This window comes from Sinohyriopsis cumingii, chromosome 6 (genome assembly GCF_028554795.1).
Source record: "Sinohyriopsis cumingii isolate HCF-2022 chromosome 6, ASM2855479v2, whole genome shotgun sequence".
Classification (NCBI taxonomy): domain Eukaryota; kingdom Metazoa; phylum Mollusca; class Bivalvia; order Unionida; family Unionidae; genus Sinohyriopsis; species Sinohyriopsis cumingii.
In genome coordinates, this window is record NC_142966.1 from 118,808,869 (window position 1) to 118,833,490 (window position 24,622).

Consider the following 24,622-nt stretch of genomic DNA (forward strand, 5'->3'; position numbering starts at 1 on the left):
GGCATTGGCACATGATCGAGACAAGTTGAGGGAACTGGTCAGATGTTCAGCAGCACAGTGCCTCGACGACCAGACTAGGTCATGAGACTGATGATGATGATGATGATGATGATGATTCAGCATGTAGTTCAATATATTGTGTTGATATGCCGATAGTCTTGGAGCATCACAATGATATAATCCAAAATGTCTTTAAATAAATTTAAATTCACATGCAATCCAAAACAGATACTAAATCCTAAAGTCGGAGCATTTTGTAATTCAAATGAATAATTATAAAAAATAAAAAGTCCACACAACTGAATTGAACGAAACTATTTGACGCCTCTCCGACGGATGCTTATGCTAAGAGTAACTCATTCTCGAAAAAATCATCCCCTATGAAAAATAAATAAACAAACTAAGACATCAATCCAAAAGCAGAATGAATGTCGACCAATCATTTCGAAATCATTCCAACCAAGGTAACAATGTTAAGTTGTTGTTGTAGGGTTTAACGCCATTTTGCAGCACACGATAGGCTGTACATGGCGGCTAGTATTAATGGTGGAGGAAGAACCTGGGAAAACCCCGGAAAGAACCATCAACCCACATACCCACATTATCCGAATCCGAGACTCGAACCCACGCAGACAGAGGTGAGATGGCAGTGATCCGTAACGAAGAGTGCTTTAGACCACTCGGCCACTCGGGGCCCCCAAGGTTAAGTACTTTATCAACTAGCTAATCGGTAACTAGTTGTACCTGGTATTTCAAGAAAACCCGTGACCTGAGCTCATATATCATCTACATGTATACTTCTCTCCTGAAACCTTGAAATATGTTGATTAAAAATGAATCATCTTAATGTATAAATCCATAAAAGTAAAGAAAATTAATATTTAGTATTATATAATAAATGACTCTTACATTCAATAATCATGAAAATTAACACACGTAGTACAGATATACATAAGAGAAGAAAGATGATATTGTCACAGTGGCTATATCCCAGACAGACCGAGATCTTGTATTGTATTACATTCGTTCGTTCATCATTATTTAAATGTGGCCATATATATTTTGATTTCTTCACTTTTAATGTAGGACTAATTTGAGATCAACCTTGATTTATATCGAGTTTCGATCTTCGTCTAATAAGGTAAAATGTTTAGATAATTACATTCCTTAATTCAATAAATTACATATGGGTTCTTTAATTAATACAACTCTGTGGTAAAGGTAACATTAGACGTCATCCTGGATTACTTATATAATATTTTCAACCCTAACTTTTGAATGAGGCGAAATAAAATGTGTCTTCGCATAGAGACAACATTAAAAAACTCAGAATTGCTTTGAAATGAATGCACGTCAATCTTTCTAAAAATCATTTGAATTTTGAAGTTTCCTTATTAATGACAAATTAGAACTGTTTAAATTTATATCAATTTATAAAATTGCACGGCTTAAGCTAACCAATAAGAGTAAAAGTGTGTTCACTGTTTTCTTTGATCCGTCTTTCGCCAGCACCTGGCGAGTTGTGTATTGGGGCATTAGTTATCAGCTTATAATAACCAAACCTTTATTATGCAAAATAAATTAAAATGGAGATTCAAAATGTTTATGTCCCACTTGTCTACAAAACTTTAAATATATCGATGGTGTCTTTGCACGCATAGGATTTAGCGGTTATCCAGTCGGATTTCACGCGGGGAGAAATCATCAACTCCTGATTTTGTGTCTGAGCTTGATATTTTATGCAATCCTTTCATACGGAGCTTTATATTTTTATAGCTACTTTTGATTGGCTGAGAGAAAAATTTCAATATCAAATTCCTGCTCATAGTTTTATGATGTCCAGGTTAGGATCTACGCTATTGGCTACAATGAAGAGCTTAGACCCTGAACTATACTTATTTGCTACAATAAACGGATTGGACACTGTGTTATACGCTATTCGCTACAATAAATGGATCAGACCATGAGCTAAACGCTATTCGCCACAATAAACGGATTGTACCCTGAGTCGCATGCTATTCGCTACAAAAAACGGATTGGACACTGTGCTATACGCTATTCGCTACAATAAACGGATTAGACCATGAGCTAAACGCTATTCGCCACAATAAACGGACTGCACCATGAGCTGAACGGAGTGGAACCTGACCGTACGCTTTTCGCTACAGTAAACAGATTGGACACTGTGCTATAAGCTATTCGCTACAATAAACGGATTAGACTTTAAGCTATACGCTATTCGCTATAATAAACGGAATCGATCCTGAACTATACGCTGTTCGCTACAATAAACGGATTGGACACTGTGCTATAGGCTATTCCCTACAATAAACGGATTATACACAATTTGCTAGAATAAACGGATTGGGCCCTGAACTTTACGCTATTCGCTATAATAAACAGATTGGACCCTGAACAATAAGTTATTCGCTACCATAAACGGATTGGACACTGAGCTATACGCTATCCTCTACGATAAAAAAGCATAGACCCTGAGCAACCGGAGTGTTAAGCGACGGTAGATATAGATCTACAATGTTCGCAGTTGAACAAGTAAGCGTGTTACATGTGCAATAGCCGTATAAAAAAAAAAAAAACATTTCTGTCTAATTATACCTGAAATAGAAGATTTCGTTTGCTTCCATGATAAAAAGCTGTTTGTCAGGAATATTTTGAATGCAGGATTTCTTCTAACCCGAAGTAATCTTAGTACTTCAATCCCAAAATAGCTTTCAGCGTTTACAAACAGTAAATATACGTGTTGTGGACAAAGGTATTCGTCATTATCATGCATGACGCAAACAGAGGAATGTACAATACCCACGTGGTCTCGAATTAGATACGATTGTCTGCTAAAGATTTTTTATTTGTAATCGATTTAAAAACAATGTCAATAATCAGGACGACTAACGTTAATTTCGCAAAGAGAGAGAGAGAGAGAGAGAGAGAGAGAGAGAGAGAGAGAGAGGAGAAAATGATATATATAACTTTATATGTTTAAAGACCTGCTAACCTTTGAATTGAAGGTAATTTATATTTCCCATTGTAACTATATTTTTAACTTACGAAATCAGATCCTTTGGGCATCCTTTGTGTAGGGTTCTAGCCAGTAAATGAGGTAATTTATGTTTTCTAGTAAGTTTTGGCATTATCCAAATCCGATCTTTAATACTGTCATAAGGTTAAAGCCGATGTTTATAGGCAGCTGTCAAGATTGTTGTTCCTTACTTATGTCACGCGGCAGAAGACTGTAAACTTGTCCACGATATCAAATCAGAAAAAAATTCATTTGCAATCATACCGATTATGCAACAAACAAAAGTGAAAACAGTACCTCTGCTGACATGGCTGCTGTCTTTAAAGTATGGTTTATCAGTCACACTCTTGTGAATCATGTTCAATGTCTTCGCCGGTTTGTTTGGCGACGATCCAATATTCATTATGAATGCTGGAGAACCCCATAACTTCCTTGTCGGAGGGTAATTCTAGTACTGAGACGATTTAACAACCGTAAAAGGATATTAGCCTTAACCTATTTATTGAATCAAGCAGAGACGTGAAGTCAAATGATAATGGTCCTTTGCACATCGGACGTTGTCTGTCCACAAGTTTCACAAGTTATTCTCAAAAGAACGCTTCCACGTGACTTTCTAGAAATTATTCGGTGACACAAGGCCCTTTCATTTTTGTTCAAAAGATACTAACCTCTCATCCAAAATGGCTGCCGGTACTATATATAGAAGAAATATTTTCATTGATTTCTCATAAATTTTTTGACGTAAATTGACCAAAAGTTTACTGAAAGTATCTTGAATATGAGGGCTTTCAATTTACATAAATGAATGATGCAAATCTGCTGTTAAATATGGTTGTCGTTACTAAACATAGAATAGCATTTAAACAGCAAAGTTCTGAATAACCGCATAACATAATTTGACCAAATTTTACAAATGGTAGTCTGGCACAGCGGATTTTCCATGTTTTACAACCGATGCTGATACACCATCAAATATGTCCGCCATAAAAATATAAAAAGTCATCAATAATTTTTCCAATCCACTCAATAAAATTTGCATAAATGTAGCAGAAAGCATCTTGACACGTTTTCAGTTCTATAAAAGGCCAAATGTTACTTTAAACAGAACACCCAAAAATGCTTTTAAAAAATCCACCTAATAGAATTAGACCAAATTTGTCAGAGAGCATTCTGCAATAGGTGACTGGGAGCCCCGAGTGGCCAAGTGGTCTAAAGCGCTCACCGTTACGGATCACTGCCATCTCACCTCTGTCCGCGTGGATTCGATTCTCGGATTCGGCTAATGTGGGTATGTGAAGAAGCTTGCCAGTAGCTTCTCGTGGGTTGGTGGTTCTTTCCGTGGTTTCCCGGGTCCTTCCTCCACCATTAATACCGGACGCCATGTATAGCCTATCGTGTGCTGAAAATGGCGTTAAACCCTACAACAACAACAAGAACAACAACAACAACAAAGCAATAGGTGACTTGAAATTTATACCAGTGATGCCGATGGACCGTCATCGTTAAGAATATACAAATTTTCAAAGTACTTTTGCTCAAAAACAAAGCAGGAAAAATTTTACGGAAAGTTTCCTCACACATAGGTCTTTCAACATTTTTCAAATGATATATATCTGTGATTTGGATTTGAAACGTAGAATTTTACATATTTTCACCCATATCGCTACGATGTCTGTACTTTGGCAGTTTAGAGTGATGCTTAGCACTGGGACAATATGCCGCACACCTGTAGCATGATGTCCCACCCAGTCACATTATCCTATCACCCGGCCGACTAGTCCTAACACTAACTTATTAATGCTGAGCGCCTAGCGAGGAAGCTGTTACTACCATTTTTATTAGTCTTTGGTATAACTCGATCGGGGTTCGAATCCGCGACCTCCGGCACTTTTTCAATTTTACAAATCGTGTAGTTTTTTGTCGACAAATAGGGTCGGAATAAATATAAATGGAACAATAAAAAAAACATTAAACGTCTTTTCTCAGACAGCACTCAAGAGAATTATACTAACTTTTGACAAAAAGCATTCTAGCATCAAAGGCGTTTAATTTTGAACAAAATGATGCCAAGTTGTCATCCAAAATGGCAATTTTAGACCGCCCACCCCCAAAACCTCAGAAAATGAAAATTTTATTCTCCCTAAAAAAAAACAGAGAAAACAAAACCCAACTGAAACATTAAATGACATGTTCTAAAAGTTGCTATACAGAATTAGAACGAATTTAACATAACCCGCTCTACTATTTGAAAGTTTAAAAATAAATTATAAATGATAACTATTTATCATGAAATATGACAGTCTTTATTGAAAATATGAAAGCTATTCAACTGTCTCGGGGGCCCCGAGTGGCCTAGTGGTCTAAAGCGCTCTCCGTTACGGATCACTGCCATCTGACCTCTGTCTGTGTGGGTTCGAGTCTCGGATTCGGCCAATGTGGGTATGTGAGAAAGCTTACCAGTAGCTTCTCATGGGTCGGTGGTTGTTTCCGGGCTTTTCTTGGATTCTTCCTCCACCATTAATACTGGCCGCCATGTATAGCCTATCGTGTGCTGAAAAATGGCGTTAAACCCCACAACAAAAACAATAACTGTTTCAGCCGCAGGTTAGGAGACTACGCACACGCATGCGCGCACGAATAATATAATTGGATTGTCGATTTCCACTTGCACAATGCATTACTCAGGGCGTCACAAGAAGCTGACTGACTTCACCTCTGACAAAACATTGTGACAGCATTCTGCAATAGGTGACTTGAAATTTATACATTGTGACACCTATTTGGTGAGGAGATAATCACGACTGTTGGTAATCTTACACTTTTAGGTCTGTTTAGTCACGTTAAACGTTTTGCTTGTAGCAAGAGACACAAAGGAAACTGTATTGAATTTTATACTATCCCGGACACAAAAGATACCTTGAGTGTTACGTTTACAAAAGCGAAATCAGTTATACACTATTTGGGTTATAAAAAATGTCAAAGCAGGAATTTCGACAGCAACGCAATAAATATATTTGCACTGAAGAAGGACATGTACACCAATATCAAAGTTAGGATTGCTGCTGACATTAATCGAGATTTAGTATTTGTGTTCATTGATCCTTTATTTCATTAGGCCTAAACCGCCTTATACGGCAGATATATTATTTTTGAAGTAAACAAACCATTGGGAAGGCTTAAATTAATTTTAAACATCTGACATGGGTGCAATTATATGACTATCATCCATCCAGAGAGAGAGAGAGAGAAAGTTCTTTAACATATAGATTTATGGGATAATGGAAATGAAATATCCCTAAAAGAGTGGGTAGATGTGGTATCGCCAAATATTACGCATTATACGTAATAAGTAAAAGTGCTAAATTATTAAATTTGCAGCGCCAATCTGAGGAATTTTTTACGAGTTAAAGTAGGCAAATTGATATTACATCGTGCGTGCAGTAGTAGATCACAACAATGAGAGTGGATTAAGCTATTGTATTGTAATTTACATATTGCATGAGGACTAGACAAGATGTAACGAGAGTTAGGTGTTTTATATATTGTATTCTAGTCTGCCATATTGGTCTTTTTTTCACGTATACCTGTAACCCTATAGCTGTCAAATCTTTCCATATTGAAAGTAGTTATGGTCGGTACTCTTAATTGTGGAGAAAATTCCTAACCATGGCTGAAATGTCCGCTTTGAAATGACTTATGTGCTTGTTTACGTTTTATTTATTTTCCTCTTTTCTTTCACCACATCTGGTATTGTAAGTAATAATACACCGAAGTTTACATTTTTGGTCATTATTACTGAAACGTTCTTTATACCCGTCTAAAGATAATAAAAAGTACTTGACTTTAGCTAATTATCCTTAAATAAACCTTATATGTATGCATAAATGGAGCATATAATAAACTTGATTGTAAATATGATAGTTGCTGCTGTGGTGGTACATGTTTCCGCCAGTGTCAGAATAACTTCAAGCAAGCAAGAGTGGGGTTTAAATTGTATAAAATAAATACAAATTTTAATAAAATTACAAACTGATCAGGTACGATTTATGAGCAGGTGGATACTTTAGAAGAATGTACTTCCTCTACTTCTGTTGGATGTTACGATCGTCACTAATCATGAATGTCAAACTTAAGTATAGTACAGCTTGCTTGGTGGCGATGCATACGTCATGTATTCATGTATATATTCATGTGAGTTTCTACAGTGTGTTCTACTCTTTGTCTAATACGGAACGCTTGTTTATGCAATTAATTATATACATATTAGTGGTAACTTAGTTACCCTTTTATCTGTATTTCTGGTAAATAGTTATTAATATTGTTACGATTATAGGGTCATAAACCAAGCATAAGAAACGAGAAAAGCCTACAAGTTTTATAAAACGTACTGAATAGTTCAATTATAAACGTTATAAATGAAAATGTAAGTGGAACTTACAGTATTATGAACTGAATCCAAACTAATCTGAAAACATTGTATTTGAGTTTAAAAGAATCAAAGGTTCCGAATGAATTTAGATTCTCAAATTTACGTGTCATAATGGCATTGACAGAAATTCCTCTGGATAATTCACAGTGAGTTAGAATAATATTCTAGTCCAATGAAGGGTTTGTAACTCCAACGAATAGTCATATCATACGTCTCCTCTCCAATTGTCTAAACACAACATTAAACACATATGCATACTGATTTTATCATATAATTAAGGATCCGAAATAAGAAATAATCGAAAATGGGAAGGAATCTGATTGCCCAGTAGTCTCTTAATACACACCATCAAGAGCATATTATTATTATATGTTGCAATATACCCCATGTGACAGACTTTTCAGAATACCTTATCATATGACTAAACCCAACCAATGGGAAATAGCTTGATTCTTCTGGTAACCCACATCCTAACCTAAACCCTGCAGTAGGAAATAACCCCCAACTAGCAAACAGGTGCTTATTATTAACAGTTTTATTAATGATTGTAAACCCTTACATCAACACTATTTATAGATCCTGCGCAACCTTCACCCTAATATCTTAAAATAGAATTTTACACCCGTGTATAAAACAATAATATCTTGACCGTAGATGATCATTACGATTTAAAGTAAAGACTAAAAGGCATACATATTATAGACACAATAGTGTACCAGAGTTACAAAAATATAGATATACTTGACAATATTGTTTTGTGTGTGACATTTGAACACTAGATAGATTAGATTGTATCGTTGTACAGTGTAGTCATTTGCAAATACATTGGATGTTTTAGAAAGCAAGATACAACCAGACAGTTTAATGTACCTTGTAGTGTACGTACGTGGTAAATATTATACCCAAGTCTTACATGTTGTATATTTTTCCTCGAACCCATCACAATGATACCAAGAATGTGGTTAGAGATTTGAACTCAAACCGCAATAATTAATAAAGTATAAAAACTGAATCACGAGTTGTGGTAGAATAACAATCCCCTACTCACCTGTAATGAACTGTGCGTTACCAATAACCCTTAACATCCAACCTTCTTGTACAGAACAGAATGTGGAGAACTTTACTGGTCAAATGGAATTTGATACGACTTCTTAACCTGAGATCGGGTGAGATTTATATCGTATGTAGTTAATGCACACACACAAACCAACGAGATAAAGAGGAAGCTAGGTCCATAACATTACACAGAAAGGAAGTCGAGACAGACTCCACCTATGCCTAAAACTTGTGAAAGCTGTACAACAATTACAAGGATACTGTAACAAAAACAATATCAAGGCAATGTTCAGCGAGACGATACATCGAATACACCGAATTTGTTATTATACTAAGTCCATTTTAAAGTCACTTACTTGAAAGCGCGTCCAACGTTAATAACCAACACAATGCTGGTCATAATAGGCACAGAATTAAAAAGAGGTGATGATTTCTTATGATGATGCTCATCAAACCTGCCCTGAATAGATGTTGGTTTTGATATGACGCATATCGCCCCTTTGTGTGTTGTCCCACTTGCACAGACTACCTGACTGAATGCGTCAGTGACTCTTTTATGCTAGGCACACCGCTGTTTCGAAATAAAATACGTGCAGTTATTGCCAGCTAATATTGACATATGAATCTTGAATTATATAAGCTTTCACTTGTCTCTTAAGAACATTAATTGTGCACATAATGTCGTCAGAATTTAAAATATCACCCTAAACTGTATGAATTAATAAAGGATAAAGACCGCGTTTTCACATAAACCGAATGACTAATACATTTTAATACCCAGATAGTATATTTTCTTAGCTATGCTTTAGTTACCTATGTAAAACATGGGCTAAACGTAAACAGACTCCACCCGTTGTACGTAATCTTTGTCACAATTTATGGTAATTAGAAGAAGAAAAAAAAACATGTCCAATACTTGATTATTCTAGCCACAAAAGCGTAACCAGGCTTTGTTTCTTGTGCACGTTAGGATTAAAAATAGACTGCTAAGATTTGAATAGCAGACCCGTCTAAATGGCACAGAATGTGGACATGCAGGTGGATATCACTGTTACCATTCGGATTTAATCTGATACGAAGAAAAAAATGTTTCTGAAACAATTTTTTTTTCTCCAGTCTGCCTTAGTCATAAATTTTGTCATCGGTCAGCCCGTGGCCATTAATGATTTTACATTTGTTTCACACACACACACACACACACACACGAGGAATAATGACTGTTGATACCTAAAGTAAAGAGTTAAATAATATATAAAAGAGACTATCAGACAAAACTGAAAAGCAGTATAATTGTTTTGTGGTCTGTTATAAATATTTATAGCGAATCATTGGAAAGTTTTTATAAAATGTTGAAAACTCGTTCTAAATGTTGCTGATTTATTTCCACATTGATCAATTACGATAGAAACGAGAAGGATAATCATTATTTACAATATCGATTTAACGTTAAACACTCCATGCATATGTTAACTGAACGTAAATGGCTCTACTAGCCCAAACGATTTTATTTATGGGAAAATTGTTCTTGAGATCGGGTGCTTTTATTTATGGGAATTTTGTGCCTTAGATCGGGTGATATTTCTATTGGTCCTATGTATGTGTCTTAATAGGTATCGACATTTCGATCGGTTAAGTGGTTCCACAGCCATAGCTGAGTAAATGACATCTTTACAGACCTGCATTGAAAGCTACTTGGTAGACTACTGCGTCTCCGACTGAATTGGATGGTTATCAGATGAGGTTGTGTGTAAATGTTTATTCAACGATAATTTTTAAACATGTTTTAAGGTGAAATATTATAATTGTTTATAGCTGAAATGCCATCTAAAGCTACAATTACTTTACCCGTAGTAGCTTTAAGATTTGTATGAAATATGAAACAGCGCTAATGACAAAGGTTGTACCTTATGTTAACAACGACGAACCCCCCCCCCCCGCCAAAAAAAGCAAACAACTCCACCTGATGCATAAATGACAGAATAATCCAACATCTAACAAGTCTGAAAAGGTAATAAAGGACCGTGTTCCCAAGTTATCGAGGCTTATGGGAGGTCCAAGCTTAGTCCTCATGTTTGTAATTTGCTTTTGTGGCTTTGTCTTTCCACGTGATTGTTTTTGAAACTGAGTTGTATTCTAAACTCGTACATGTGTATGAAAACATATATTGACATGCATTAGATTAAAACTATTTTAATGACAATTTTGATTTCAAAATTAACCAATGGGAAACCGTTCTAATAGTCTGAAAAACAAACTTTAATTTTTTAAATATTTGTTATATCCCAGAGTTACAAATAAAGACATCTTTAAATAATATAGATGGGTGCATGAATGTACGAACGGACATAAAAATGAAGTAACAAATCCTCATGGAACATATAAATCTATAAAGTTTGGATATAAAAGAAAATTGCCATATTAATTATGTAATTGTAATATCCATATCATATTTAACAAAATCACAAAAACTTCACACAAAATGTAATTTATTAAAAAAGTTAACCATTGGAATAAAAGTAAAATGTATGCTTGTAATTAGAGTGGTCCACTACATGTATTTAAGTAACTCTAAAATGGTCTCCAAATGGTTTGTGTGTGTATGTGTGTGCGCGTGTGTATGTAATGGAGATTATTTGAAGAAACAAATTTCAGGTCATCGATGCAGTGAATAACTTGCAGGTCTGTGCTGGTATATGCACCACTATTACGACGGAAAATTAAAGTATTCTGCTTAACTGATTTCGGGAACCGTGTCAAATTGTTTTAACAAAATATTTTCTGTAATATGTACATTAAATTTGTAAATTTGATGATAGCACCAAGGATAAAGACCGAGATTTTACTTAGCCAAATGAGAAGCTACCCCATGATACTTTCATTTAGTAAAATGACCTAATCAAAACAAAGAATCTTAGTGTGAACTAATTACCTACTATGGTAGGATCTTGGGATCATCACTTTGATGAAATTCATCATTCAAGTATCATTGTGCTTATTGTCAGTGAAAAAGTCAACTGTGAATTCTGCTTGAAAGCAATTAAAGCCGATATAGACGTGAGCAACACTTATTGCAGTATTGTCTCTACTGGAGCACCAAATGTTTCTCGCCATGTAAAGACAAGCTCCCCAGACGTCTTGGCTGCACACTTTAATGAGTTCCTATCCGTATTTACCTGCGTATTTAGACGTTTTCCCACGGCTAGGGTTATCCAGACCTTAATTTATGTTATGCCACATCAAGTTGTAGCATGTACTCTCGACGTCTCTTTTCTATCTCGGGCGATGAGAAGATTTGAATAAGTATGAGTGAAAAGACAGCCATTTGTATTTATGAATAAATGCTAAGATGCCTTAGTTAATGTAAAATCATGTTTCCGTTTACTGTGTAAATACTAATGAATGGTTTGAGTCTGATCTCGCATATTCCTTAAATCAAGAAACTTGTGCAGACAAATTTATCTGCAACACATCAGTGTAAATAATAATAATAATAATAATAATAATAATAGTGAGGACTTTGTATAGCGCCTAATCTTTAGTAGCTCTAAGCGCTTTACAACATTAGACAACACCTATAAGATAAAAAAAACATAATGATATGATTACAAAAAGAAACACCATGAAATTAGAAAACATAAAAAACATGCTGAAAATATTTATGGTAGGAAACATTATTAGGTCTTTAAATTTGTTCTTGCAGTAAAAATAAGTACTGGAGGCGATGAAGTAATATATAATGGTATATTGTGTAAAATACTGCAGACAAATCAAGGAGGATGAAGACTGTAATCTTTCCATTATCCAAAGCAAACAGGTCATTAACTACTTTTCAAAGAGTAGTTTCAGTACTGTGGCAAGGGCGATATGCAGATTGTACATTGCTAAAATGACTGTTTGAATTCAGATGAGATACAAGCTGGGATAGAACAACCTTTTCAAGGATTTTTTTTATATAAATGGGAGATTAGAAACTGGGCGGTAGTTCTTTAAATCGTTATGGTCGAGTGTTAGTTTCTTCAGCAGAGGCTTTACAATGGCAGTTTTGAAAAATAATGGGAATTCCCCGGATGAGAGAGAGGAATTAATAACATCAGTTAGTGAAGGCAATTCTGGATCTATGCACTCAAGCAGCAGTGATGTTGGAATTGGATCAATTCATGTGACTTTAGTGCACTCTTCATCTCGACTGTACGTACTAAATCCATATATTACAAGTGTTAAATATTAGGTCTTAATATATGCAAAACAGGAAAATCAACAAGCAATTTTTTTTCTACAATACAAATTTAACATTTCAGGAGAACTATACAGTATTGTGAATTAAATCTCAAATAATCCTAAATGTCATATCACAAGTAAAAAATGTAGACTGTTCCGAATGAATTCCTATAGTCTGGAGTACCCAGATCAAACACGATGATGCAATCCACGATGTCTTTGAATGAGTTTACAATAATCCAAAAATAGTGCGCATGGATCCAAAAAGGCAATGAGTACAATTAACCTAATAATTCCTCTCGAATTATATCTAACAGACTGATTCTAAAACAAAGTATGAATGATTTGCTTTTCAAATCCCTATTTATAACATTTTCGCTTGACCTACATTGAAATAGACTGTGGCGATTTCCAACAGAAAAACCTGCCTACCTCTGCATAAGACTAGCATTGAATTCATGCTACATATGTTCTTCCAACTAACAATCATGGACAAAGCTTAGCTACGTCAACATTATATTTACAACTTACAATCATGGACGAAGCTAAGCACACAACATAAACCAAATATACATAACACATCCCCTCATAAAGAAAAAATAAACCTTTCGTTTACCTGTTTGAAAGTTATGTACATGACACCGCAATGGTTAAAATTACATAGAAAGTTCTTATGTATGATACTCAGCTTAATTACAAAACTCCCAAAGCACTATAATTATTCGATACTCGTGAGAGGGCATATGCAAACGCATTATATATTATCATGGTGTATCTAATGTCAACGTTGCATTCTTCAGCATCAAACTCAGCCTCGACAATCTCTGAGTTTTGTTTTTTTATTTTGTTAATGAAAGTAATAGGACTGTGATTTCTAATTGGAGAAGGAGCCGAACTAATATACACTTCCAAATGTCGCAAAGCCAATATCAAAGCCAAACAATCATTCTCGATTGTGGAATACTTTTTATGATGCTTGTTTACATCTTTTATACGAAAAGCACAATGAACGACCAACACAATTTCTATCTTTTTGAACCAGTACACCAGCTACCCCAACATTACTTCCATCATCATACAACTTAATGGCCGGGAAGTTGGTGCCGAAAGAACCCGCGCACTTAAAAGTATGACCTTTAATTTGTCATAAGATTCTTCACATTTGTCAGACCAAAGAATCTAGGATTTCTTACTCTAACGTTTTCGTAGATTTGACAATTATAGAAAACTTGGAGTCAAGGTTCCAATAATATGCAGTCATAACCACAAACCGCATCAGTTTATATATATATATATATATATATATATATATATATATATATATATATATATATATATATATATATATATATATATATACTAAAAAGCACTGGAAATTCAGAGAAAACCTTGGCCTTAAGTTCTACAGATTTAACATAACCTTGTCCCAGAAAATGTCCTAAAAACGATACACTAGCACGACCAAACGCATTATTAAATTATTTAAAATAATTGTCAGATTGCTTCACGGAGTCGAACGAAAAATTTCCGCATGTTTTCAAGTTATCTACCAAGGTGTCCTCGTAGATGATGATTTCATGGAGGCGAGCATCACAATTATTTAATAAAAAGGGCATCATTTTATACTTTAAAAAAGCCTACCTGTGCAAATACTTAACTTTGTTTTACTCTTTCCGCTAGTTGAATCTATCAGTATCCTTTTAAAGTACCAAACTCGGTGAAATATTTCTAATTTCTAATTTTCGCGACGCATTCATCTATTCTTGGCAGAGAAAATAAATCCAGTTTGGTGATACTGTTCACTTTTCTATGACATGGTTTAGATGAAAGAATACATGGTTTAAGTTCCTTTCACTTGATTTTATTAAATCATTCTCCAGTAAATATTTAATTTCTCTTGAATACAAGTTCCTTTCACTTGGTTTTATAAAATCATTCTCCAGTAAATATTTAATTTCCCTTGAATACAAGTTCCTTTCACTTGGTTTTATAAAATCATTCTCCAGGAAATATTTAATTTCCCTTGAATACAAGTTCCTTTCACTTGGTTTTATAAAATCATTCTCCAGTAAATATTTAATTTCCCTTGAATACAAGTTCCTTTCACTTGGTTTTATAAAATCATTCTCCAGTAAATATTTAATTTCCCTTGAATACAAGTTCCTTTCACTTGGTTTTATAAAAGCATTCTCCAGTAAATATTTAATTTCCCTTTTCAAATATTCCTGCTTGAGGGTATTCATCCTATAAGGGTATTTATTCAGTTTAAAATCTCCAATCTCGGTATCATGATGGATTTTTTTTGTTCGTGTTGGAATATCAGGAAACAATTTCTCATAATAATATTATAGCTGTTTTAGTTTAGTCCATTTATGTTGTTGAAAATGTGAGAGATTCTAGTCCAGATTGTTTAATACTTCTGAAGTCTGAAGATTGGTTAAAGCAAAGTCACTAATGTCAGATTGCATGCCATCATTTACATCCTCAACGTGTTGGATTGGTACAGCAAATTTTATTAAATAATTAAACTATCTATCTATATCAACATACTCGTTTAAGATATTGTCCTGACAAAAATGTTTCTGTTTCCGCCTTCCAGGTGCGTCAATTGAATAATTTACGTTATTAGCTTTCTTTTCAATTGTATAAGGACCATAGAAAGTAGCCCGAAGTGGATAGTGAGATATGGAGCAGAGAGCCAGAACTTTATCTTCCAGGCTAAAAACTTGACTCGTTTCCTGTGTATTTCTGTCATACATTAATTTCATTCTCGACTGAGTAGAGTGAAGATTACTCTTGCTACTTCACAAGCCTTTGACAACTAACGTTTCTGCAGAATCACCAATAAGTGAAATAGAACCTTCTGACACGAATGATTTCTGACCAGTCTCAAAAGATGTTTAAATTCTTAAAGTGCCGGATCGAGATTTCTTGGAAGTTCTCGCATGAGACTGGGATGAATTTTACAACATAAACTGCCGAAAAGAAGTCTTAGTAACAAATGAAAGTTTCCGATTCAAGGAATAGTTATCAGCCAGCGGGTGACATTTTTCAAAGTCCCTACACATTGCATATCAAGACAGGTTTACGCATCACCATGTATACAGTTCTTGAACTCTTCAATTAACATGAGCTGTCTGAGGTTACTCTTTATCAGAATTCTTGGATGTACACCACCTATCAAATAACTGGCTTCTTATCCTTTGCAAATTCGGCATTCATTTGTCCAATTTCTTGTCTATTCCTTTAGCTTTGTCAATATTCGTTGGGTACCAAATACTAACTCTTCGAGATATGTTCATTAACTACATCATAATAAGCATAATGTGAAATCCACAGTAAGGTGTAGACTTCGTGTGCTTTGCCAATAACTACGCAATACAGTACACTACTCACTTGGCCGTTTCAAGTGCTCAGTAATTTTCTCAAAGGGAAGAAAAGTATTTATCAACTTCTTTTTTTCTGAAAAGAGTAATGGGATGGGGTGGGGTGGAATGCTCCGTCTGCCAGATCTAATTCTTTCAATCTATGTTGCATCTTTTCTCTGCGCTTTCATTTGCATTTCCTTCTCCACTTTATCCCTCTCTGAATTTGCATATATATATATATATATATATATATATATATATATATATATATATATATATATATATATCAACCGCTCCTGTGGCGGATGCGGGAGGTCGTGGGTTCGATCCCCAGCAGAGTCATAACAAAGGCTTACAAAAATGGTACTAACAGCTGCCTCGCTTGGCGCTCAGCATTAAGAGGTTAGTAATAGGACTGGTCGGCCTTGTGTCAGGATAATATGACTGGGTGGGACATTATGCAACATGTCTGAGGCATGAAGCCTCTGCGCTAGACATCACTATAAATTGCCGCACGGCAGACATTGTAGCGATATTACTGAAAAATTGTTAAAGCTACGTTAAAAATACAAGTCTCTCTCTCTCTCTCTCTCTCTCTCTCTCTCTCAATCTGTATTTTCATTATTTCTGTCTTAAGTTGAAGTTTTCTTAATTCCAATTCCAACTAATTTACTTAACGTCTAATTCATAAAATTTCCTATGAAGCCATATACCAATGAAACCCTACGAGCTGTCATCGAAAATTGTCTTTCCCATCTAATACTGAATCAAAATATTATACATATCTTGCCTTCTTTAAAGATGTTTTGCTTCAGAAGGATCATAATGTCTGTCAAGCTCAAGCAAGTCGTCCTGTTAATAGATTATAACCAAACTTGCGTAGGGTTTGACACAACGTTCTAGACATTAGATGACATTGTGAAAACTTACTAGTTTCACAAAAGAATTATCAAATGTGTGAAATTAAATTCTTTACCAGCGTCAATAAAACTTCCGAAAAAAAATCAATTTAACTTTTTTTAAATATCTCTGAAATGTATTTAAGAAATTCAGATCCCGAACGAGCCGCCAATTTCTGTTACGATTCTTGGCCTTAAATGTGTGAATGAAGTGAAACAAACAATTTAAGTAAAATCAACAAGCACTTTACAAAGAAATATTAAAGAGAAACTTAACAGTATTGTGAATTAAATCTCACAATAATCGTAAATGTTCTATCACATTCAAACATATGCAATGTTCGGAATGAGTCTTCAGTGTCATAATGTACAAAATGATGTAGTCAAGAACTTGCTGAATGAGTTTACAATAATCAAAAGATGGCCAATGAGCACGTTATGAATATTTCAAAAAATTAATTCCGATCAAATTATATCTGAAGACTGATATAAAGCAGGAATGAATTATTTGTTTATGGAATCCATATTTATACACATTTTCTCTTGGCATAATAATATGTAAACATTTCCAAACGGAAAAACTTAGTCTAGGTGCATCAAAGACTAGCCTTGTACTCGTGCTAGGTAAACATGTTTACAACTTCCTATCATGGACCAATGTTATCTAAGAAAACGTTCTTTCTACAACTTCCATTCATGGACCAATGTTATGTATGAAAACGTTCTTTCTACAACTTCCTATCAAGGACCAATGTTATCTATGAAAACGTTCTTTCTACAACTTCCTATCAAGGACCAATGTTATCTAGGTAAACGTTCTTTCTACAACTTCCATTCATGGACCAATGTTATCTATGAAAACGTTCTTTCTACAACTTCCTATCAAGGACCAATGTTATCTAGGTAAACGTTCTTTCTACAACTTCCTTTAATCTATATATATATAACACCGGTGTTTGTCGTTGGTTTTGCTTTACAGTACAAAATATTTCCATATCATGTCATATTTTTGACAAAATGTAAATCAACATCGAATAACAACCCTATATCCGAGCATATAGGTAGCATCTATATACATAATGGATAATAATACTTAAATGTACCCGTTATAGTTGATTTCTCATAATTTTATCGAAGGATAATTATATAAAAGATGACATTTATGCATGTGTGCTAATGAAAAATATTCATTAAAAAACAGGCTCAAGTTATTCCTCTCTCTCTCTCTCTTTAGAATATGGTTCGAAAAATCTAATATCTATTCCAATCATAATTTAGTTATCTCATAATAGATTAACATAAATGAAACAGTATCTTGCCCAAAATCAATACATAATTTAATTAGAAGGATTTGTTTCTAAAAGTAAAACAAACGATCCCCAACCCCGTTCAACAAATAATGTTATTTTATGACACTCATTCAAGGCGAAAAGAAACATCGCAATATTTAGAAGGTGAAATAAGTGAAATGTTCCAGTGACCTAGTGGTTAGAGGGTCTGCTTCGGATGCGGGAGGTCGTGGGTTCGATCCCCGACCGAATCATACCAAAGACTTACAAAAATGGTACTAACAGCTGCCTCGCTTGGCGCTCAGCATTAAGAGGTTAGTGTTAGGACTGGTCGGCCTTGTGTCAGAATAATGTGACTGGGTGGGACATTATGCTACATGTCTGCGGCATGATGCCCCAGTGCTAGACATCGTAGCAATATGACTGAAAAATTGTTAAAGCTATGTTAAAATCCAAAATCACATCACATCACACATTCAATATATTTGTTGTTATTTTGTGTTAATTATCGAATATATGCGTGTTTACGATATATTGTACCTTTGTGATGATCAGCTATGTCATCGTTTCAAGTTGATAATCAAGAGAGCAATTACTTATTACAACGAAAAAAGTCGATAAAAGAAATGCAAGGTCCCCAAAGATTTTTCTAGACGGACATTTGTAGTTTATGATTATCCTGTGCTGTAACAGCTTGAGTAAAGTGCCTTACCTCAATTACAAAACAGCGGTAGCCGACAGGGGCCGATCTGACGATGCAGACATGCAAATGGACTAAGGGGCTTACAGTTAAGTTCTTGTCGTTGTTTTCTCTTTTTTTGAGTGGGTGGGTAGGAATTCTTTAGAGCCTGGACAATATTTTCGTTGGGCTTAAAATAAGTTATTTTTTACCTAATGCAATGGATATTGTGGAATATAGTTCGTGCTATAAATCAGAAGAAGAATATTTCTGTCAAGCAAGAGCCTGATTTGTTTTAAAAATTAAATTCCAGTACCCCCACCTACGAAAGTTTAGTTTCGGTTCCAAACCATTGGGCGGAGGTGGGGAGTGTGTTTCATTCCAGGATAAATTTATTTTCTTTTCAATCAAGATAATTATTTTAGCTAATATAAAGGATATAAATGGTTCATTAGCTCTTATATAACAGAGAACACGTGGTTCAAGACAAAAGGACACACCAAGGCAGCCGCCCTGGACTGGCAACAGGGGCTCGTATCGTTGCCTACAATTTACCTGTCATACATGTACCATATAATACAATATAATAACTACAATGGAGGTTACTTGTCTCCTTGCTCGCGCTACCTAACGGAGGAAGCCTAAGTCATTTCGCTTCATTATTCTGGCCAGGGTGGCAGAGTGGTCTATGGCGCTCACCTTTACAGATCACTGACAACTCACCTCTATTTGGTGTGTTCGAGTCTCGGGCTCGGCCATTGTGAGTATGTGAGAAAACAGCTTCCCGTTGGTCGATGGCACACCTAGGGTTTTTCCTGGGTCTTTCTTCCACATGATATACTGGCTACCATTCATAGCCGTATTTGTATGATGAAAAATGGTGTTAAACTAACAAATCCACAAAACCAAAATTATTCAGAGTTCATGATTTTAATTTAACTCAAATATAAGATTCTATTTTCACATGATGAAAAATTCTGATCTTATTTTTAACCAAACTGAAGAATAATGTAGCGAAATGACGTCGGCATCCCCCGTTAGTTACCCCTTTATAAGTCATTCTGACCACATTGGGTACATATCCAGAAATTATGACGTGTCATTAACATATATAACGGTGAAGTCATGTGACAACTCAAAATTAGAATTAATTATCAATTATCCGTTAAAAGCTCAAAAGAAAATTATATTGTTTGAGATGTTTATCAGTGCCCTATACTGTAATGTCGCTCAACTTAATTTGTACATGACTATTTATTTTCCACGATGATCACGAGAAACAATGTGTCCCAGACGTTCAACTGCTAAGTACTCTATCACACCTAACCCTGACAAAAAGCAAGGAAATGAACATAACCAACAGTAGAGCTATGACAACACTCTTGTCACTGGGCATTGCTTGTAAAAACAATTTTGAAAATCAAATACTACTAATATAGTACAAATGATCTCAGGAAATAAAAAAAAAATTAAAACTGAGGAAAAACGTATGACGTGTACTCAGTACCATATATGTCTTGCAGACCTGACAGTTGTATTTATAATCCATTTCTCATTTTTTTTAAAGGAATATATACTTACGTAGGTTTATTCTTTCGGTCTGCATCAGGTTTCCATCGACCCATTGGTTTTCAAGCAATTTGAGAAGATTCAATCAGCTCAGCTACTAAAACCTAAATACTGTGTCCATTTAATGAGTGGTTTTGTACAAACCATGGCGCAAGGCTGGTCCACATAACTCGTATTGGATTAGAGGCATCAAACGTGCATCACACTGTTGTACGATTCATGTAACATAAATAATTCACGTTTCTTTCTCAAACTCAGCATATTGACTTGTACATGACTGGATCGATTGATGGAAGCACCAAGGATTTGTTTTTCAACTTCTATGCCTCGTACGTCTTGTTACCACCAGTACGTCATCGATCCGGTGAATCCTGACAAGCATTAAGGGCCATTCTATGCAGAGAATACAGATGGGTTCAGAGACAGAGAAACAAGAAATTTATTGATTTTGTATGTACGGGTGTGTATGAGAGAGAGAGAGAGAGAGAGAGAGAGAGGTGGGGGTAGTTGTAATATTACCAAATATAGGGAATACATGTTGTTTTGAGTTACATTTAAAAGAGAGAGAGAGAGAGAGAGAGAGAGAGAGGGGGGGGGTACAGAGATAACAGTATCTTGACCTACAACAAAGACTTATTACATTTTACAGGGTGCTTAGTAACATCGGTGCATGGCTTCCAAAAAGCACATAAAACAGGATAAAAAGCACATTCTTTAAAACAGAAATCAAAATCTCGATAAAAATCGTACTCTTAAAAAGTTTGAAACCTTAGCTACATCAGCATCACGGGATGCACATACAGTGGCACAAATGAAGAATGAAAAAAGGAGAGATATTATTAAGCAACCTGCAAAATAAAATAGGAGAGAATATGATACAGTATATATTCTCTCTTATTTTATTTTGCAGAGTGCTTAGTAACATCTCTCCTATATTCATTCTTCATTTGTGCTGTATTCTCTTCAAAACAAGGCCACATAACTGAATTTCGCTATATCTGTTGATCTAGTTATTCATATGAATCATTTGAATTAGCGGCGGCTTCAAAGCTAGAGGAGCACACTTTGTTTAACAATGTATGAGATACATGTTTTGTGCGATATCAGTCAAATACCTGACATCTTTCCACACATGCAACAAACATCATAGTATCTAATATTTCAGGTGATCATTTGAGCGATAATTAGTCCCTACCTGACTTCAACTGGACTTGTATTTTTGTTTGTAAGCAAGGGCATAGCATACACACACGCCTCTCATCTCCTGCTTCCTGTCATCGACTCCTCTCTCTCTCTCTCTCTCATATATATATGCGTGTCTCTCTCTCCGTGTCTGTGTGTGTGTCTCTCTCTGTCTCTGTGTGTGTCTCTCTCTGTGTGTCTGTGTGTGTGTCTCTATCTGTGTCTCTGTGTGTGTCTCTGCGTGTATGTCTCTCTGTCTCTGCGTGTATGTCTGTCTCTGCGTGTCTCTGTTTCTGTCTCTCTCTCTCTCTCTCTCTGTGTCTCTGTGTCTCTCTTTGTCTCTGTCTCTTGTCTCTCTCTCTCTGTCTCTCTCTCTGTCTCTCTCTCTCTCTCTCTCTTAGTTGCGCTTATGTGCATATTAAAGTCAACTTATTAGAGCGTGCCTGAGTGAGTGACTTATCTTACTCTTACTATGTGTTAAAAACATTAGAACATTAAGCTTGAATACAATTTTTAAATGCCAGGCCTCTCCCTCCATTTTGACTTAATCCAGCTTTCAGCTTAATATTTCCACTGGTTTTTAGGTAGAACTACGTTTTTCACATTCAAAGCCTTATTTCGTACATGCAGTAATCACTTTGGGAGGGGGGCACCAGACAGATGCCCCCTCCCCCAATTTCCCTCCAAAATAAGTGGGTTTTTTGTGTTTGTGTTTTCCCCAAAAGTGCATGTGCTTGTATTATTTTATATAAAAGAATATTTACAAAAAATTATCAGCAAATTTTTGATGGGGTATTTTTTTTTCCCCATAGTGTTCTCCAAAGGGTTGTTCGTCTGATCAAAGTTTATCCTAGTCGGAGTCGTTTCCCTTGTTTGGTATTAGTGACCTTTGCCAAGGTCCTCTACGTCCTGTCTGCTATGCGAATATTTGCTATATTGTATGTGTGCTATATATATATATATATATATATATATATATATATATATATATATATATGTGTGTGTGTGTGTGTGTGTGTGTGTGTGTGTGTTAGGAAAGTATCGGAGTCAAATTATTTCTCTTCCAAAGGTAAAGACAAAGTCTGTAAAACATGATTAGTACATCTAGTCTATTGTTTGTTATTGGCTAGATATATCAGGGGTCTATTTGCCCTTTCAATTTCAGTAGATACCCTATGGTACTATTTCCTATTCCTCATTTGTATGTTATGTTTCTTGCATGATGGATTTTCTGAGGCTCTTTCGCAGGCCTGGCCACTTCGAGTGGCACTGTGTGGTATAGCCTTGCGACGTCTGTGTCTCTTACTTATCCAACATGCAGGTCTCTGTATCCCTATACTTTTTCTACAAATTTATGGAGGGGGAAGTCGAGGAGAAAACGGTGGGTGGGGGGTAATTTATTTAAAAACCCTTCCGTTTATTGTTCAAAAGCGGGGTTTTATGATATTATCCATTATTTTATTAGGTATTTCAATTTTATATCTTTTATTCAAAGTTTTTAAGTATAATCTAAAACAAAACAAAAACTTAAAGGACATCCATATGACCCTATAAGTTATTTAAGAAAGAAATATTTGGTAATCCTGTGTTTCTCGGGTTGGAGGAGAATATTATGGCTGAATCTGGCTGTCTTTTGTTTGTCCGTTCGTTCTGTTTGACAGTTCCCATGAGATGAGAGATGAGACCGAGGCTCCAACCCGCACTTGACGGTACACACCCCTACGCGGGCGGTAAACCTGAGCCCTCTTCCCATCTCCTCCTCCACTGGTATAGTATCATGCTATGTCATGTTGTTTGTCTAAGTATTTAAAACACATTGCTTTGTAATATAAAAATAATTTAGTTTAATGTTTAGTAAAACTTCCGTGAGGTGAGAGATGAAATTGAGGTTCCATCCCGTGCTTGACGGTACACACCCCTACGTGGGTGGTAATCCAGAGCCCCCTCCCAATCTCTCTCTCCCCCCGCCCCGGTTTGGTGTTATATAAACAAAATATATTAATTATTCAATGTTTAAAGACATCCGTAATAAATTTATTTTGTTATTCTTGTTACCTGGCCACATGATAGCATAACTGTGGTAATATAGTAAAATATTTTTAAAACTGCCCTATTTTCAAAATTTATATCTATATATAAAATAGTTTCTGTGATATTTATACTTCTTACATATTTCCATTATCAACATAAATCTTTTTTTTTTGTGGTCACATTGGGCAATCGTATGAAGTTTTGTAAAATTTGCTGCTTTCCATAATATACATTTCGGTGTTATTATATTCATACGACGTCTAACAGCTTCTTCACCTGTGAACTAGGCGTTGTGCAGATATTTAAAAATTATACTTTGAATTTTGACAGATCTTATCTTTCTCCCAGTTTTCCCAAATTCTTTCCCATTTTATCCCCCAGTTGTTTTCTTCTACTCTACATCTTATTATTTTTGTTACATCTTCTCTCCACTCATACGCATTGCCTATATCAAGTTGCCATAGCTCTGTTTTATCTCTATATTTTAAAAGTATTTCATTTATGTTTTTCAATTTCCTTGGCACTTCAAGTTTCTTCATAAGTTTATTATTTCTATATATCTCTGGTCGGTTCTTCATGGTGAAGCCGAAACAGTAGATATATAGTGCATCCCATGCTGTCCCTGTACAGGGTTGCACGTTTTTCCTTCTATTTATTAAATTTGATAGCTTTAGCAGTAGGGGGCTTGGCAGTCCCAACCCCCCTCTACTTTTTGCTCTATATACAGAGTCTCTTTGATTATATAATGGGTCTTGTAATTCCAAATATAGTCAATAATTTCATTATCTAACTTATTTAAAATTTTGTTTTCCATATTAATGGATCTAATTATGTAATTTATATTAGAATACAAGTATGTTTTAGC

At 35.3% G+C, this 24,622-nt stretch overlaps 1 protein-coding gene across 8 annotated transcripts in view; it reads right to left on the reverse strand.

Moving 5' to 3' along the window:
* The window catches only part of LOC149797824 (galactosylceramide sulfotransferase-like), a 93,315-nt gene extending 72,443 nt beyond the window's left edge, over positions 1-20,872 (reverse strand). For 2 of the 8 annotated variants that reach the window (XM_089962841.1, XM_089962836.1), the window contains exon 1: positions 8,515-8,813. The gene's annotated coding sequence lies outside the window, so the exon portion shown is untranslated. Of the gene's footprint in view, positions 1-2,616; positions 2,836-3,334; positions 3,554-8,514; positions 8,814-8,878; positions 9,079-20,556 lie in introns of those variants that run through there. The other 6 variants (XM_089962842.1, XM_089962840.1, XM_089962838.1 and 3 more) reach the window with 6 other exon arrangements.
* Positions 20,873-24,622: the final 3,750 nt, after the last annotated feature.